Below are 19,050 nucleotides of genomic sequence, written 5' to 3' on the forward strand. Positions count from 1 at the left end.
AAAAACTCTTCCCCGAGATTGAAGGTAGGGGTCAAGACGGCGGAGCAGCATGGAAATTCTCTGATTCTTTCACCCCTGAAATGCAGCTAGATCAGCACCATACCATTTTGCACACCTAGAAAATTGATCTAAGGACTAACACAACAATCTGCATAACTTGAGCCACAGAACTCAGCAGGTAGGCAGCACAGAGAGGTGAACTGGGGGAGAGAAGCTGCAGAGGGCAGGGAGATATTTTGTTTGCAGAGAGAGGACAGAGTGAGGGGGGAGAGAATAGGAAAAGCCCTCCCCCCAAAAGCAGCTGGAGAGAAAGAAAGAGTGGAAACACCCATAAGGAACTGAACAAGAAAAAGAAAAAGGAGAAAAGAGAAGGTTTCATTACCATTAGGACTCTATAAGCAGAGAAGCACAGCATGAGAGACTCTGTAGCTCAATACCTGGTGGGGCTCTGGTGGGTACAGTGAATCCCCAGGAGCAGACAGCAAGGTCTGAGGCCCATATGGGGAGAGGCAGTTCCCCTGTCAGGAAGACATTTGGTAGAGGCCTTATAGCCTACCCACAGGAAATGGTCCCAATGGACCCCAGATTACAGCCATGTTTGCTGGTGTTGGAACAAAGACATTAGGGTGCAGTGAAGCCTGGTGCCACATGTGTGATTTACCATAGTCCCTGAACTACTGCTGCTATATGATCAAGTGAAATTTTTCAGGGGTGGACTGGCACCCAACCACAGTTTCCGGGCCTCTGCAATGACAGTCGCATAAGCATTTTGGGGGTGGGCCAGCACCTGGCCATTGCTCAATGAGGCCCTCCCCCAGCGTGTCAGAATGGGTCCAAGCCACACGGCCCTCAGAAGGGGTTTGGAAACACAGCCCCATCTGAGATAAAATTCAGGACGTAGGTGCTGCTTGACAGGCTGACAGGTTGGTTGCAGACAGTGTAGAAGTGGGAAGTGGACAGAAGCTGGAAACAAATGAAGGGTGCTTGATTGCTGATTGGCGAGAGCACAGAGTTCTGATGCTAGAGACTGAGAAGATGGGTGATGCCTTTTTCACCCCTCCCACGCATGCACATACATGTGTACGCGGCCACATAGATATACCCTAGTAAACTAAGCAGCACCGCCTAGTGGAGAACAGAGCCATTACACCAAGCCCCATCCAACTGCCTCAAGCAAGCCCTAGAGGACGACTACAAGTCTCCCGCCCTACTTAGTGTACAGACTATAAACTGCTTCATAGTTTGACTTCTGGAGGGGAAATGGATGTAATTTCCCTCAGATATCATTCTGTTTTATGGTCCATTTATTCATTTTTTTTCTTATTCTTGGATACAGAAAAGGAAGAAATTCATTTTTATTTTCCATTTTTATAAAAAAGATTTTTCTTATTTCTAATATTTTTTTTGCAAATTTTTAAGTCTATTTTACTTTCTTCACTCCATTTTATTCTATTTTATTGCATACATTTTTTAAGAATTTTAAACATTTTCTTTTTTTTCCTCTTTTTTTCTTTTCTTTCCCTTTCATCTCTATTCTACCAAGCTTCTTTCAACAACTCGATCAAAACACACCTAGGATATAGCTTCCTTTATTTGATTTTTTTAGAGTTGTTTTTAAATTTTTTTAACTTATTTTTTTATTCTATTAATTCTTTTTCTTCCTCCAAAATGATGAAATGAAAGAATTCACCCTAAAAGAAAGAACAGAGACAGCCAGGGACTTAAACAACACAGATATGAGTAAGATGTCTGAACCAGAATTTAGGATCACAATAGTAAGAATACCAGCATAGATCCCTTTCTGCAAAGATAAAAGAAGTAAAATCTAGTCAGGAAGAAATTAAAAATGCAATAACTGAGATACAATCTCGAATGGATGCCATGGTAGCAAGGATGGATGAAGCAGAGCAGCAAATTAGTGATATAGAGGACAAACTTATGGAGAATAATGAAGCAGAAAAAAAGAGGGAGACTAAGTCAAAAAAGCACGATGTAAGATTTAGAGAACTCAGTGACTTATTAAAAAGGAATAACATCCGAATCATAGGGATGCCAGAAGACGAAGAAAGAGAAAAAGGGGTAGAAGATTTATGTAAGCAAATCAAAGCAGAAAAACTTTCCTAACCTGGGGAAAGACACAGACATCAAAATCCAGGAAACACAGAGAACTCCCATTAGATTCAACAAAAACCGACCATCAGCAAGACATATCATTGTCAAATTCACAAAATACTCAGGCAAGGAAAGAATCATGAAAGCAGCAAGGGAAAAAAAGCCCTTAACCTACAAGGGAGACAGATTAGGTTTGCAGCAGACCTATCCACAGAAAGTTGGCAGTCCAGAAAGGAGTGGCAGGATATTTTCAATGTGCTAAATTGAAAAAGTACATAGCCAATAAATCTTTATCCAGCAAGGCTGTAATTCAAAATACAAGGAAAAATAAAGAGTTTCCCAGACAAACAAAAACTAAAGGAATTTGTAACACTAAACCAGCCTGTAAGAAATATTAAGGGGGATTCTGTGAAAGGAGAAAAGACAAAATAAAACAAAAAAGACCAAAAGCAACAAAGACTAGAAAGGACCAGAGAACACAACCAGAAACTCCAACTCTACAGGCAACACAATGGCAATAAGTTCAAATCTTTCAGTACTCATTCTAAATGTCAATGGATTAAATGCTCCAATCAAAAGATGTAGGGTAACAGAATGGATAAGAAAACAATATCCACCTATATGCTGTTTACAAAAGAACCATTTTTTTAAATGTACTTTTATTTTTGAGAGACAGACAGACAGACAAAGCAAAAGCTGGGGAGGACCAGAGAGAGGGGGAAACACCAAATCTGAAGCAGGCTCCAGGCTCTGAGCTGTCAGCATAGAGTGTGATGTGCAGCTGGAAACCACAAACCATGAGGTCATGACCTAAGCTGAAGTTAAACGCTTAACGGACTGAGCCCTCCCAGGCACCCCAAGAGACCTATATTAGGCATAAAGACACCTTCATATTGAAAGTAAGGGGATGGCGAACCACCTATGGTGCTAATGGTTGCCAAAAGAAAGCCAGAGTAGCCATACTTATATCACAAAAGCTAGATTTTAAAATAAAGACTGTAACAAGAGATGAAGAAGGGCATTATATCATAATTAAGGGATCTATCTACCAAGAAGATCTAACAATTGTAAATATTTATGCCTCCAACGTGAAACACCCAAATATATAAATCAGTTGGTCACAAACAAGGAAACTCATTGATAATAATACCATAAGCGTAGGGGACTTCAACACCCCACTTACAACAATGGACAGATCATCTAAGCAGAAAACCAACAAGGAAACAATGGCTTTAAATGACACACTAAGCTGGATGGACTTAACAGATATATTCAGAACACTTCATCCAAAAGCAGTGGAATATACATTCTTCTCGAATACACATGGAACATTCTTCAGAATAGATCACACACTGGGACACAAATCAGCCCTCGACAAATACAAAAAGATGGAGATCAAACTGTGCATATTTTCAGACCACAATGCTATGAAACTCCAAATCAACCATAAGAAAAAATTTGGAAAGACAACAAATATTTTGGAGACTAAAGAACATCCTACTGAAGAATGAATGGGTTAACCAAGAAGTTAAAGAGAAAGTTAAAAAGTACATGGAAGTCAATGAAAATGATAACACCACAGCCCAAAACCTCTGGGATGCAACAAAGGCAGTCATAAGAGGTAAGTATATAGCAATCCAGGCTTTCCTAAAGAAGGAAGAAAGGTCTCAGATACACAACCTAACCTCACACCTTAAAGAGCTGGAAAAAGAACACCAAATAAAAACCCAAAACCAGCAGAAAACAGGAAATAATAAAGATTAGAGCAGAAATTAATGCTGTCAAAACACTGATCAGAACAGATCAAAGAAACCAGTAGCTGGTTCTTTGAAACAATTAACAAAGTTGATAAACCCCTAGCCAGTTTGAACAAAAATAAAAAGGAAAGGACCCAAAAAATACAATCAAGAATGAAAGATGAGAGATCACAACCAACACAGCAGAAATACAAATAATAAGAGAATATTATGAGCAATTGTATGCTAATAAATTGGGTGATCTGAAAGAAATGGACAAATTCCTAGAAACATATAAACTACCAAAACTGAACCAGGAAGAAATAGAAAATTTGAACAGACCCATAACCAGTAAAGAAATTGAATCAATAATCAAAAACCTCCCCAAAAAATCCAGGGCCAGACGGCTTTCCAGGGGAATTCTACCAAACATTTAAAGAAGAGTTAACACCTATTCTTTTGAAGCTGTTCCAAAAAATGGAAATGGAAGGAAAACTTCCAAACTCATTCTATCAGGTCAGGCTGACCTTCATTCCAAAACCTGACAAAGACCCCATTAAAAAGGAAAACTACAGACCAATTTCCCTGATGAATATGGATGCAAAAATTCTCAAGATACTATACAACAGGATCCAACAATACATTAAAAGAATTATTCACCATGATCAAATGGAATTTATACCTGGGATGCAAGTCTGGTTCAATATCCACAAATCAATTAATGTGATACATCATATTAATAAAAGAAAGGACAAGAATACATGATCCTCTCAACAGATGCAGAGAAAGCATTTGGTAAAATACAGCATCATTTCTTGATAAAAAAAAAAAACACAAGAAAGTAGGGATAGAAGGATCATATCTCAAGATCATAAAAGCCATATATGAGAGACCCACTGTTAATGTCATCTTCAATGGAAAAAAACTGAGAGTGTTCCCCCTAAGGTCAGGAAGATGACAGGGATATCCACTCTCACCACTGCTATTCAACATAATATTGGAAGTCCTAGCCTCAGCAATCAGACAACACAAAGGAATAAAAGGTATCCAAATTGGCAAGAAGGAAGTCTACTATTACTCTTTGCAGATGACATAACACTCTACATGGAAAACCCAAAAGATTCCACAAAAAAACTGTTAGAACTGATCCAGGCATTCAGCAAAGTCCCAGATTATAAAATCAATGCACATAAATTGGTTGCATTTCTATACACCAAAAATGAAACAACAGAAAGAGAAATCAAGGAGTCAATCCCATTAACAATTGCACCAAAAACCATAAAATACCTAGGAATAAACATAATCAAAGAGGTGAAAAATCTATACACTGAATACTATAGAAAGCTTATGAAAGAAATTGAAGAAGACACAAACACACACACAAAAAGGAAAAATATTCCATGCTTATGGATTGGAAGAACAAATATTGTTAAAATGTCAACACTACCCAAAGAAATCTACATATTTAATGCAATCCCTATCAAAATAACACCAGCATTCTTCACAGAGCTAGCACAAACAATCCTAAAATTTGTATGGAAACAGAAAAGACCCTGAATCACCAAAGCAATCCTGAAAAAGAAAACCAAAGCTGGAGGCATCACAATCCCAGACTTCAAGATGTATTATAAAGCTGTAATCATCAAGACTGTATGGTACTGCCACAAAAACAGACACTTAGATTAATGGTACAGAATACAGAACCCAGAAATGGACCCAGAAATTCATGGCCAACTAATCTTTGACAAAGCAGGAAAGAGTATCCAATGGAATAAAGACAGTGTCTTCAGCAAATGGTGTTGGGAAAACTGGACAACGACATGTATAAGAATGAACCTGGACCACTTTCTTACACCATACACAAAAATAAACTCAAAATGGATTAAAGATATAAATATAAGACAGGAAGCCATCAAAATCTTAGAGGGAGAAAGCAGGCAAAAACCTCTTTGACCTCGGCCACAGAAACTTCTTACTCAACACGTCTCCAGAAGCAAGAGAAACAAAAGCAAAACTGAACTATTGGGATCGCATCAAGATTGAAAAAAAAAAAAAAAACAAAAAAACTTCTGCACAGCAAAGGAAACAATCAGCAAAACTAAAAGACAACCAACAGAATGACAGAAGATATTTGCAAATGACATATCAAATATGTCATATAAAGGGTTAGTATCCAAAATCGATAAAGAGCTTATCAAACTCAACACCGAAGAAAACAAATAATCCAATGAAGAAATGGGCAAAAGACATGAATAGACACTTCAAAAGAAGACATCTAGATGGCTATCAGACACATAAAAAAATGCTCAACATCACTCATCATCAGGGAAATACAAATCAAAACCACCATGAGACACCACCTCACACCTGTCAGAATGGCTAAAATGAACAATTCAGGCAACAACAGATGTTGGTGAGGATGCAGAGAAAGAGGACCTCTTTTGCTCTGCTGGTGGGAATGCAAACTGGTGCAGCTACTCTGGAAAACAGTATGGAGGTTCCTCAAAAAATTAAAAATAGAACTGAGGTAGAACAGCCTCTCAGGGGGCAAGAGACCCAGTGGGCACCATTGAGCTGTCTGTTCACAAACATAGGAATGGGGACACTGACTGAAAGCAGCAAGCCATGACCAGCACTTTACCATAAACTCAGAACCACTATGCAGTCATGCAACCAATTTCTAGAGAAAGCCTGAACTGGTCACAATGCAATGAAAGCTTCCCCCAGAGGATTAGTGCAAGTTGGAATCGTGCAGATCTCTAAAATTTGATGTTTTGAAGCCCAGCCCACGCCTGAGATAAAACACAGCAGTGCTGTACCGCTAGGTAGGAGGACAGCTCAGATGTAGGCAGAGTGAAGGTGGGGATCTGGTGGAACCTGGAGACACAAGAGAGGTGATTGTTTACTCTTCCGTGAGGGCTTTCTGAAGAGCGGCAGGCATGAGCTCACCACTCTGGAGACGGGACCAGAGACCAGATTGAGGCCATTCCCTCTCCACACCCCTCAGCACTGACCAACTCCTGTGAGCAAAACAGCACCACCGCTTAGCCTCACCTCACTGTGCCTGGCAGGTGCATCTCCACCAGGGTAAGTCACCCAGAGATTCAGCGCAGCAGACTCCACCCACAGAAGACCAGCATAAATCCATCCTTTCACTATGTCTAGTGATCATACAGTACTGCAAAGCTTCAGCTCCAGAGGAAATAGGATCCAGCTTCCTTTAGGGTTTTTTTTTTTTCTGTATTTCTTTTTTTCTTCTTGGGATACAGAAAAAAAAACAATTTTTTTAACTTATTATATACATATTAATTTTTAAATTATATATATGCATATATGTATGTATACATATATGTATATGTATATGTATATGTATATGTATATGTATATAGTCATTACTCCCAGAAGCAGGAATATAGCAGGCTTTCCTAATCATCACACAAAAGAAACAGTGACTTTGACAATATGACAAGATAGAAATCACCCCAAAAGAAAGAATAGGAAGAAGTATCTGCCAGGAATTTAATCAATACATACATAAATAAGATGTGTGAACCGGAATTTATAACAATAATTATAAGGATATTAGCTGGGCTTGAAAACAGCATAGAAGACACTAGAAAATTCCTTAGTGCAGAGATAATAGAACTAAAAATTAGTCAGGCAAAATAAAAATGATATAACCAAGATGCAAACACAAATGAATGCCATAACAAGGATGAGCAAGCAGAGGAATCAGTGATACAGAAGATAAAATTATGGAAAATAATGAAGCTGAAAAAAAGAGGGAAAGAAAGGTATTGGATCATGAATGTAGGCTTATGGAGTTCAGCGACTCTTAAAAGCATAATAACATTCATATTATAGGAATCCCAAAAATATGAAGGAGGGGAAAAAGGGGCAGAAGGCTTATTTGAGCAAATTATTGCTGAAAACTTCCCTAATGTGTGGAAGGAAACAGATGTCAAAACCCAAGAAGCACAGAGAACTCCCCTTAAATTTAACAAAAGCCAGCCATCGCCAAGACATATCATAGTCAAAGTCACAAAATATACAGACCAGGAAAGAATCCTGAAAGCAGCAAAGGGAAAAAAAGTCTTAACCTACAAGGGAAGACAGATTAGGTTCACAGCAGATCTGCCCACAGAAACTTGGCAGGCTAGAAGGGAATGGCATGATATATTCAATGTGCTGAATGGAAAAATATGCAGCCAAGAATATTTTATCCAGCAAGCCTTCCATTATGAATAGAAAGAGGGATAATGAGTTTCAAAGACAAACAAAAAAGGAGTTTGTGACCACTAAACATGTCCTGAAAGAAATATTAAAGGGGATGCTTTAAGTGGGGAAAAAAGGAGTAAAAGCAATAAAGACTAGAAAGGAATAGACTACAAAGGAACTCAATTCATATCAATAATCACTCTGAATGTAAATGGACTAACTCTTCCAATCAAAAGGATATACGAATGGATTAAAAAAACAACACCGATCTATATGTTACCTACAAGAGACTCATTTTAGACCTAAAGACACCTGAAAATTGAAAGTGAGGGTATAGAGAACCATCTTTCATGCTAATGGATCTCAAAAGAAAGCCAGCATAGATATACTTATATCAGACAAACTAGATATTTTTTTTTAATTTTTTTTTAACGTTTATTTATTTTTGAGACAGGGAGAGACAGAGCATGAATGGGGGAGGGTCAGAGAGAGGGAGACACAGAATCTGAAACAGGCTCCAGGCTCTGAGCTGTCAGCACAGAGCCCGACGCGGGGCTGGAACTCACGGACCGCGAGATCATGACCCGAGCCGAAGTCGGCCGCTTAACCGACTGAGCCACCCAGGCGCCCCCAGACAAACTAGATTTTAAACCAAAGACGGTAACAAGACAGGAAGACGGGTATTATATCAAAATTAAGGGGTCTATCCACTAAGAAGATCTAACAATTGTAAATATTTATGCCCCCAACTTGGAAGAACCCAAATATATAAGTGAATAACAAACATAAAGAAACTCATTGATAATAATACAATAAGAATAGGAGACTTCAACACCCCACTTACAACAATGGACACATCATCTAACCAGAAAATCACCTAGGAAACAGTGGCTTTGAATGATGCATTGGACCAGATGGACTTAACAGATATATTCAGAACATTTCATCCTAAAGCAGAATACACTTTCTTCTTGAGTTTATATGTAACATTCTCCAGAATAGATCACACATGGGTTCATGAATCAGCCCCCAACAAGTACAAAAAGACTGAGGTCATACTATGTATATTTTCAGACCACAACGCTATGAAACTTGAAATCAACCACAAGAAAAAAATTTGAAAAATACCATGCATACTTGGAGATTAAAGGACATCCTACTAAAGAATGAATGAGTTAACCAAGAAATTAAAGAGAACATTAAAAGTACATGGAAGCAAATGAAAATGAAAATACAACAATCCAAAACTTTTGGGATGCAGCAAAGGCAGTCCTAAGAGATTAGTATATAGCAATATAGGCCTATCTAAAGAAGCAAGAAAGTCTCAGTACACAACCTAACCTTATACCTACAGGAGCTGGAAAAAGAACAGCAAATAAAGCCTAAAATGATTAGAAGAAGGGAAATATTCAAGACTAGAGCAGAAATAAATGATATAGAAACAAACAAACAAAAACAGTGGAACAGACTAATGAAACCAGGAGCTGGTTCTTTCAAAGAATTAACAAAATTTATAAGCCATACTTATCAAAAGAAAAGAGAAAGTACCCAAATAAATAAAATCATGAATACAAGAGGAGAGATCACAACCAACACCACATAAATACAAGCAATTATAAGAAAATATTATGAAAAATTATATGCCAACAAACAGGGCAATCTGGAAGAAATGGACAGATTCCTAGGAACATACAAACTATCAAAACTAAAACAGGAAGAAATAGATAATTTGAACAAACCCATAACCAGGAAAGAAATTGAATCAATAATCAAAAATCTCCTGACAAGCAAAAGTCCAGGGCCAGTTGGCTTCCCAGGGGAATTCCACCAGACATTTAAGGAAAAATTAATACCTATTCTTCTCAAACTGTCCCAAAACATAGAAATGGAAGAAAACTTCCAAATTCAATCTATAAGGTCAGCATGACCTTGATTCCAAAACCAAAGACCCCACTAAACAGAATTACAGACCAATATCCGTGATGAATCTGTATTCAAAAATTCTCAACAAGATACTAGCAAATTGAACCCAACAGTACATTAAAAGAATCACCGTGATCAAGTGGGATTAATTCCTGGTCTGCAAGGGTGGTTCAATATTCACAAATCAATTAACATGATACACCACATTAATCAAAGAAAGGATAAGAATCATATGATCCTCTCAATAGATGCACAAAAAGCATTTGACAAAATACAGCATCCATTCTTGATAAAAACTCTCAACAAAGTAGGGATAGAGGGAACATACCTCAACATCACAAAGGCCTTATATGAAAGACCCACAACTAATATCATCCTCAATGGGAAAAAACTGAGAGCTTTTCTTCCACAATCAGGAACAAGACAGGGATGTCCATTCTCACTGTTACTATTTAACATTGTACTGGAAGTCTTAGCCTCAGCAATCAGACAACCAAAAGAAATAAAAGGCATCCAAACTGGCAAGGAAGAAGTCAAACTTACACTATTTACAAATGACATGACACTCTATATAGAAAACGTGAAAGACTCTACCAAGACTCTAGAATTAACACATGAATTCAACAAAGTTTCAGGATATAAAATCAACATACAGAAATCTGTTGCATTTCTATACACCAAAAGTGGCACAGCAGAAAGAGAAATCAAGGAATCAATCCCATTTACAATTACAACCAAAAACCTTAAGATGCCTAGAAATAAACCTAACCAAAGAGGTAAAAGATCTGCATTCTGAACACTATAGAACACTTATGAAAGAAATGGAAGAGGATACAATGAAATGGAAAAAATTCCATGTTCATGAAGAACAAACATTATTAAAATGTCTATACTACTCAAAGCAATCTACACATTTAATGCAATCCCTATCAAAATACCATCAACATTTTTCACAGAGCTAGAACAAACAATCCTAAAATTTGTAACTACAAAAGGCCCCAAATAGCTAAAGCAATCTTGAAAAAGGAAAGCAAAGCTGGATATATCACAATTCCAAACTTCAAGCTATATTATGAAACCATAGTCATCAAGACCATATGGTACTGGCATAAAAACAGACACATAGATCAGTGCAACAGAATAGAAAACCCAGAAATGGACCCACAGCAATAGGGCCGACTAATCTTTTACAAAGCAGGAAAGAATATCCAATGGAAAAAAGTATCTTCAACAAACGGTGTTAGGAAAACTAGACAGCAACATGCAAAATGAACCTGGAGCACTTTCTTGCATCATACACAAAAATAAATTCAAAATGGATGAAAGACTTCAATGTGAGACAGGAAACCATCAAAATCCTAGAGGAGAACATGAGCAGCAACGTCTTTGACCTTAGCCAGAACAACTTCTTACTAGACACATTGCCAGAGGAAAAGGAAACAAAAGCAAAAATGAACTATTGGGACCTCATCAAGATAGAAACCTTCTGCACAGTGAAGGAAACAATCAACAAAACTAAAAGACAACTGATGGAATGGGAGAAAATATTTGTAAATGACATATCTGATAAAGAGTTAGTATTCAAAATATATAAAGAACTTATTAAACTCAATGTCCAAAAAACAAATAATCCAGTTAAGAAGTGGGCAGAAGACATGAATAGGCATTTTTCCAAAGAAGAGATAGAGATGGCCAACAGACACATGAAAAAAATGCTCAACATCACTCATCATCAGGGAAACATAAAGCATGACCATGATGAGATATAACCTCACACCTGTCAGAATGGCTAAAATTAACAACATAAGAAACAATAACTGTTGGTGAGGATGCGGAAAAAGGAGAATCCCCTTGCAGTGTTGGTGGGAATGCAAACTTGTACAGCCACCATGGAAAACAGTATGGGGCTTCCTTAAAAAGTTAAAAATAGAACTACTTTACAATCCAACAATTTTACCACTAGACATTTATGAAAAGGATACAAAAATACACATTCCAACAGGTACATGTCCCCAATGTTTATAGCAGCATTATCAACCATAGCCAAACTATGGTAAGAACCCAAATGTCAATCGGCTGATGAATGGATAAAAATGAGGTATATATATATATACAATGGAATATTACTCAGCTATTGAAAGGAATGAAATCTTGCCATTTGCAATGACGTGGATGGAGGTAGAGTGTATTATGCTAAGTGAAATAAATCAGGCAGAGAAAGACAAATACCATACAATTTCACTCATGTGTGGAATTTAAGAAACAAAATAGATGAACATATTGGAAGGGGGGAAAAGAGAGAAAGTGAGGGAAACTAACCATAAGATACTGTTTATAACAGAGAGCAAATATGTGGGTTAATGAAGGGAGGTGGGTGGTGATGGGTTAAATGCGTGATGGGTATTAAGGAGGGCACCTGTTTTCTTGAGCACTGGGTGTTATATGTAAGTGATGAATCACTAAATTCTACTCCTGAAAACAGTGTTACACTATATGTTAACTAACTATAATCTAAATAAAATTGTGGGAAGAAAAAAACTACAATGATATATCATCTCACATTTGTCAGAATGGCTAAAATCAACAACACAAGAAACAACAGGAGTTTGTGAGAATATGGAGAAAAGGAACACTCATGCACTGTTGGTGGGAATGCAAACTGGCGCATCCACTGTGGAAGACAGTGTGGAGGTTCCTCAAAAAATTAAAAATAGAACTACCTGACAATCCAGTAATTCTATTACTGGGAATAATACAAAAACACTAATTTGAAAGGATATATGCACCCCCATGTTTATTGCAGCATTATTTACAATAGCCAAATAATGGGAGCATCCCAAGTGTCTATCAATAGATGAATGAATAAAGAAGTGATATATATATACACAATAAAATATTATTTAGCCATAAAAAAGAATGAAATCCTGTCATTTGCAATGACATGGATGGAGCTAGAGAGTATTATGCTAAGCAACATAGGTCAGAGAGAGACAAATACCATATGATTTCACTCATATATGAAATTTAAGAAACAAAACAAATGAACAAAGAAGAAAGAGAAAGAGAGTGAGAAACCAAGAAACGACTCTTAGCTATACAGAACAAATTGATGGTTACCAGAATGGTGGTAGTTGGAGGGATGGGTGAAATAGTTAATGAGGATTAAGGAGTACACTTATCGTGATGAGCACTGAGTAATGTACAGAATTGTTGAATCACTATATTGTACACCTGAAACTAATGTAACACTGTATTTTAAGTCTATTGGAATTAAAATAAAAAGCTTTTTAAAATAATAATAATAACAATAATAATAATAATAAACGTCCCCTAGGATAATTTATTCCCTAATAAATATTCCAAGTTTCAGAGTGGGTGGGAGAAAGAGATTGAGAAATAACTTGAGGAACATTTCTTTTGAACCTGAATTCAAGCCTCAGTAAGTTAGAAGTGAAAGAAAAGCTGAATAAAGTCAAGTCCATCATTAATGGAAGGAAATACAAAGGCATTTGGTTTTATGTTTCCAAAATCTTCAAACTCTAATTAATAGCAGAAAGGATTCGGAACTGTCAATGTCCATTTATTTTACATTTGCTACTTTCCCTTCCTTCAGTGACACTCAAGACAAGACACTGAAGAATATGCTGGTTGACTTTTGAGCACAAGAGAGATTTGAAGGCCTTGAGCTATTCTCCATTTCTCCAATAGTTCTGAAGAAAAAGAAGGGAATGAAGAAGGGGTGAAAAAATAACAATTACATCCAAAACTAACACCTAAAGGAGAAACTGTCGATGTCTGACCTAAACTTTGCACTCTGTGATTACACTGACTGTTACCCGGAGGCAAATAAATACACCTAACTTAAAAAATTAAGAGGAGTTTGACAAGAGGAAAATTTGGGGGATCCTCCCAGAGAGAGGGCTCAGCATGAAAAAGCAGAATGTGTTCAGGGAATTATAATCACTAAGTATTGCTTACCTGCAGACTTCAGAATGGGAAATGTGTGGGGCCAGGTAATAGTGATTCCTGAATTTCTCAAAAGATCTTTAGATTTTATCCTCTGGGCCATGGGATCTTTACTGAAATTTTCTGAGCAGAGTGGTGATTAGTCAGAACACATTAGAAACTCACTCTTGCAGCCCTGGGGAGGGGGCATTAGAGGTGAGGGCAGTAATGAGGCTTTCACTATGTAGAGACAAGAGAGAATTTAAAACAGATAAGAGCCTGTTTTAGGGCAGTGTGAAGGGAAAAAGTACATCAGATAAATGGCATATTCTTAGGAAGTATAGGTGACATGGCAGCAAGACTGAAAGAGCACAGGATGCATGGTAGATGGAGATGGAATTGAGGCTGATTCCAGTGTCTTTCCTGACAACTGGAAGTGGACAGTAGGCCCCTTCACAAATTTGGGATCTAAGAACAGCATCAGGTATTTGTGGTGAAGATGGTTAAGTTTGGCCTTGGACTTGGCAAGTTTGAAGTGCTTCTAAGATATTCAAATAAAGTTGTCTACACAAAGGCTAGAGCTGAGAATTGAGTTCTGAGCTAAATATATAGATTTGGGGTGAGTCCCATTTTGATAAGTCTCCACAGTGTAAATCCTCTTTTCCTAGCACTGAATTCTCCCATGGTCCCCTCCCTCCAAAAAAATGATTAATGCAGAAGTGTAATTAAGTTCCTCCAGTCAAATACATTCATGAGAGACCATGCTTGAGAACTGCATTTTGTCAAAAGAGTCTGGATATGTAGCATCCATTCCGTTGGTACCGATCACAGCAAGGACAGAAAGGTTCTGGAGCTGGAGTCAGGAGCTGTTCTAGCAGCTCCCTGATTAATACAAAGGCACAATTCCCTTAGCCTTCTAGGTCCTGACATTATTTTTAGAAGCTCAGCCTAGAGTCTGCTAGGTTCTATGAGCTACATACCTCTCTCAAGAAATCCCTTCTGTGTAAACTAGCTTGAGAGGATTCTGTTGTCTATAACAATGAGCACTTTGCCAAGTATGGGGTGTTAACTGAATCACTGGGCATAGATAATACAGTCCAGGGAGGGAGCGTAAGGCATTAGGAGAATAACAGAAGTAGAAACTGAAGGAACATTTCAGGCAGGGAGAAAATATCAGCTAAGGGCCATAGGCAGAAGGGTTTGCACTACTATCTGTGGAACCATGAATAGCTCAATTGATTGAGAACTAGAAGATATGACTGAACAGGGAGACAGAAAATAAACTGTAAAGACACCCTCCATGTCAGGTTTGGCTCCTTTTCTCCAGAAAAAAGCCACTGAAGTTTTAGCAAATATGCCAATCTGGAAAATTAATATAACAGTAGTAAACAGAATAGATTGAGCTGAACAAAGAGACCAATTGGAGAGGATTTCAATGGGACATAAGTGACATAGATGAGAGAGGGATCACAAGAGATAGATGTGAGAAATGCCATAAAGAAAGGGGCATTAAGATGGTGTTTGTTATGACAGAAAATCCAAAGATTACCAGAAGTCTGGAGATGGAGGGAGAAATGAAGAATAATCCATTGTACCAAACAGAACATCAAAAAAAAAAGTTTTTTAAAAGAAATCTTAGAAACATGGATATTTCAGGTGACAAGAGGTATTCAAAAGATATCCAGTAAGCAGATGTAAGACTTGAGATCTGAGATGTTACAGGAGATAAGGTGGTCATTCCCCTCAATCCCTGGTTATACCAGGCAGAGGTAATAGTAAAAAGCATGAAAAAAGAAACACTTTCTGAGAGCAGAGAACCTGTGCTGGGATGTGTCCCCATCTTTGGGGTGAAAAAAGAGAAGGAAGTTCTGTGAAGAGAAGAGACAAGCAGCAGCCAGTGGAGACAAGACAATGAGGAGACACTGGATTATCAAGACCAGAGAGTAGAGGAAAGAGGTCCCCTTTACCTCTGGAAGTGGAAGTTCTAGTAAAGAGAAGGAGAGGAGAAATAAATGGCATAAACAAAGAAACTCAAGAGTTGAGCGACAAAGGAAAAGAGGCAAGTATGGTCAACTTTAAAAGGTTGGACAAGGAGACTAGCAGGATAATAGCAGTAGCAACAGGGCCAAGAGGAAATTCCTTCTAGGGAGCAATTGAGAAGAATAATGAGGAATATCTCTAATATGGGACTGATCTTCCCCATAATTTATACATATGGGGAAATGCTTTTCAAATCCCAAGCATTCTAGAAGGGAACCTCCAAAATATGGTGTATAAACTGGATATTACTTATAGCAGCCATCTTAGTAAATTCACCTTGCAACTTCATGGGTTAACTGATTGTGAATGACTGTGAACTGAAACTTTGGACCATGAGATATTAATATATCCAAATTAAAAATTAACAAGTAAGAGGATCGGTTATACTAGTAGTTACCAACTTAGTCCACCTTCCATATGTTTTTTTTTTAATTTTTTTTAATGTTTACTTATTTTTGAGACAGAGAGAGACAGAGCATGAATGGGGGAGGGTCAGAGAGAGAGGGAGACACAGAATCTGAAACAGGCTCCAGGCTCTGAGCTGTCAGCACAGAGCCAGACGCGCGGCTCGAACTCACAGACGGTGAGATCATGACCTGAGCCGAAGTCGGACGCTTAACCGGCTGAGCCACCCAGGCGCCCCACCTTCCATATGTTTAACAATATGTTGCCGTTTATACATAAAGAAAATAATACTTACATCCTAGGATAAAAGCACAAAATTTAAACTCTTTTGGTGTTGCTAGGGAATGCTTTCTGCTACCCTAGACAATAGCACCTTCGCTGTAAGTCTTGTTAAGGGTAGTATACATTTCAAACATGAGTCCAGGATGGTGGATGAATAGATGACCAGGTGGAAGGGAAGATGTTGGGAGTCTGGCCATTGATTTTAGATAATGGGGGCAGAGGGAAGCTTACCCATTCCCTTGAGAATCCAGTTACAATAATACAGTGCAACCCACTGACTACCTGTCCCACATGTGGCCTCATGAAGATGCTAAAGTGAAGATGCACAATTTTCATTTGTCAACTAAGCATCCTGAATATTACAAATATGTATTAAGAGGGAGATGTTTCACATAAAATAAACCAACCTCCAAGGAAGGACTCTTTTTAACCCTGATTTATGTATACGTAAAAACAGTAAGAGTCTGGGATTTAAAGACACGCAGCTTAAACAAACAACGTGCTCTAAAAAACACTATGTCAATACTGATGCTTTTTCTATGAGGGCCACCAGAAAATTCAGAAGAACCATATATAGCCTTCTTTCTCCCACAATGTTAGCATTTAAACTAACTTTATCAGGAAATGAGCATGTTTCAAAGATAAATAGTGAAAACAGTAATAGTCAACCTCCTGGAAGACAGTGGAACCAGAATATGTGTTTATCTCACTTTAAAAACCAAAAAGCTAACTTGTTCCTACCCTCATAGATGACTGACCCTATGTAATTTGTTATCCAATGAATATTACAAGCCTTTCAAGACTATTGGCCATCCATCTATCAAGTTTCTAGACGGAAAGATTCAGGCAGTGTTTTTTGTCAGGATTATGGAGCCCAGACCCCAGTGGTCAGTTCTCATAATCATGCCACTGCCCTGAGCGTGCTGCAGAAGGTCTGTGGTGACTCTCTCCCAAATATGAAAAATGACTATATGAAAAATAAGATGAAATTTTTAAAGAAGATTTTTAAAAAGGAACAAAATTTGCAGATTCAATGGACTATTACTACTTTCACTTTATTATCTTTAGAGAGTGATATGTTTATTCCACTCATGTTACCATTGCTCAAAATATGTTTTTAATCATTGACATAAAAGTCTGCAACATCTGATTTTAAAAATCTGTAGTAATAATGTAAGTAAGAACATGAACTCTGCATTTAAAAAATAGTAAGAGAGTTTGAATCTCAACAGGCAGTGCAGATCCCTGCAACTATCTAGTTTGAATCCTAGCAACCATCTAGTACAAATTAGCTAACATCAGTTTTCTCATCTGCAAACTGGGGCTAATAAAAGCACCTAGTTACAGCATCATTATGATAACTAAATGAGACAGTTCATATAAAACACATATTCCCACCCCCAGTAGTCCTTTGTTCCATGGCATATAATAGCTATTGCCTTGCCGGCTCTACCATAGGGCTTGGGAAAGCTATATGCTCACTTTCCTAGTCTTTTTTTCATCTATGAGTGGCCACACGACATACTTCTTACCAATAGAGATGTAACAAAATTTTGGTGATGCCTTCTGAAATGAAGCTGCCCATTTCTGGATGAAGGAAGGAGGTATAATTAGCACTATCCCATTTTTCCTCCTTTCCCCCTCCCTTTGCCTGATTAAACATAGTTGTAAAACCTAGTACTGGGATAGCCATCTTGGACCCAATGATAATAATCATGGGAAAGTCTAAGGTACTTTCCGAAACACTGGCCTTGACGTTATCATGCTGCTGAACACAGGTAGGAAAATGCTACCTCCAAATTCTCATCACCTGGGAAGAAAATAACCTGTAGGTGTTTAGTGCATCCTGAGTCAGGTTTTCAATTACTTGTCCTTGAATCTATTTCAAACTAATATACTTCTTAGGACTGCTTTAGACTTCTCAATCCCTACACTGAAATTCGAACTTGAGCCTCACTACCTTGTACTGCTCCTTTCTCATGTAAGCCTGCCAAACATAAAATGTCATCATGTTGATGAGAGAAATGAAAAAGTGAATAAACAAAATGAGCTACTAAAATATTTCTGTGAAATATTTCACAAAGGAGTTCAAAAAACTCCTTTACTGTGACAAAGGTTCCCCAATAATGGAAACATAGATATCACAAGACATGGAAGCAAGAGAATTTTTAGTCCTGGCTCCTGAACAGATAGTTCTATAGCTTATATATCAAGTGTCCATGTGTTGCCTTATAAATAACCTTTAATATTCTGTTTAACTTAAAGGTTATGTTGACCTTTAATAGGTTTATTACATTTAATATTATGTTAAATTATCTTGAACATTTACTTAAATCCCTCACTGCAAGGGCTGTGTCTTATGATGCTAAGACTGTGTTTAATGTATATC

Source organism: Lynx canadensis, chromosome B1 (assembly GCF_007474595.2).
Source record: "Lynx canadensis isolate LIC74 chromosome B1, mLynCan4.pri.v2, whole genome shotgun sequence".
Taxonomy (NCBI): Eukaryota; Metazoa; Chordata; class Mammalia; order Carnivora; family Felidae; genus Lynx; species Lynx canadensis.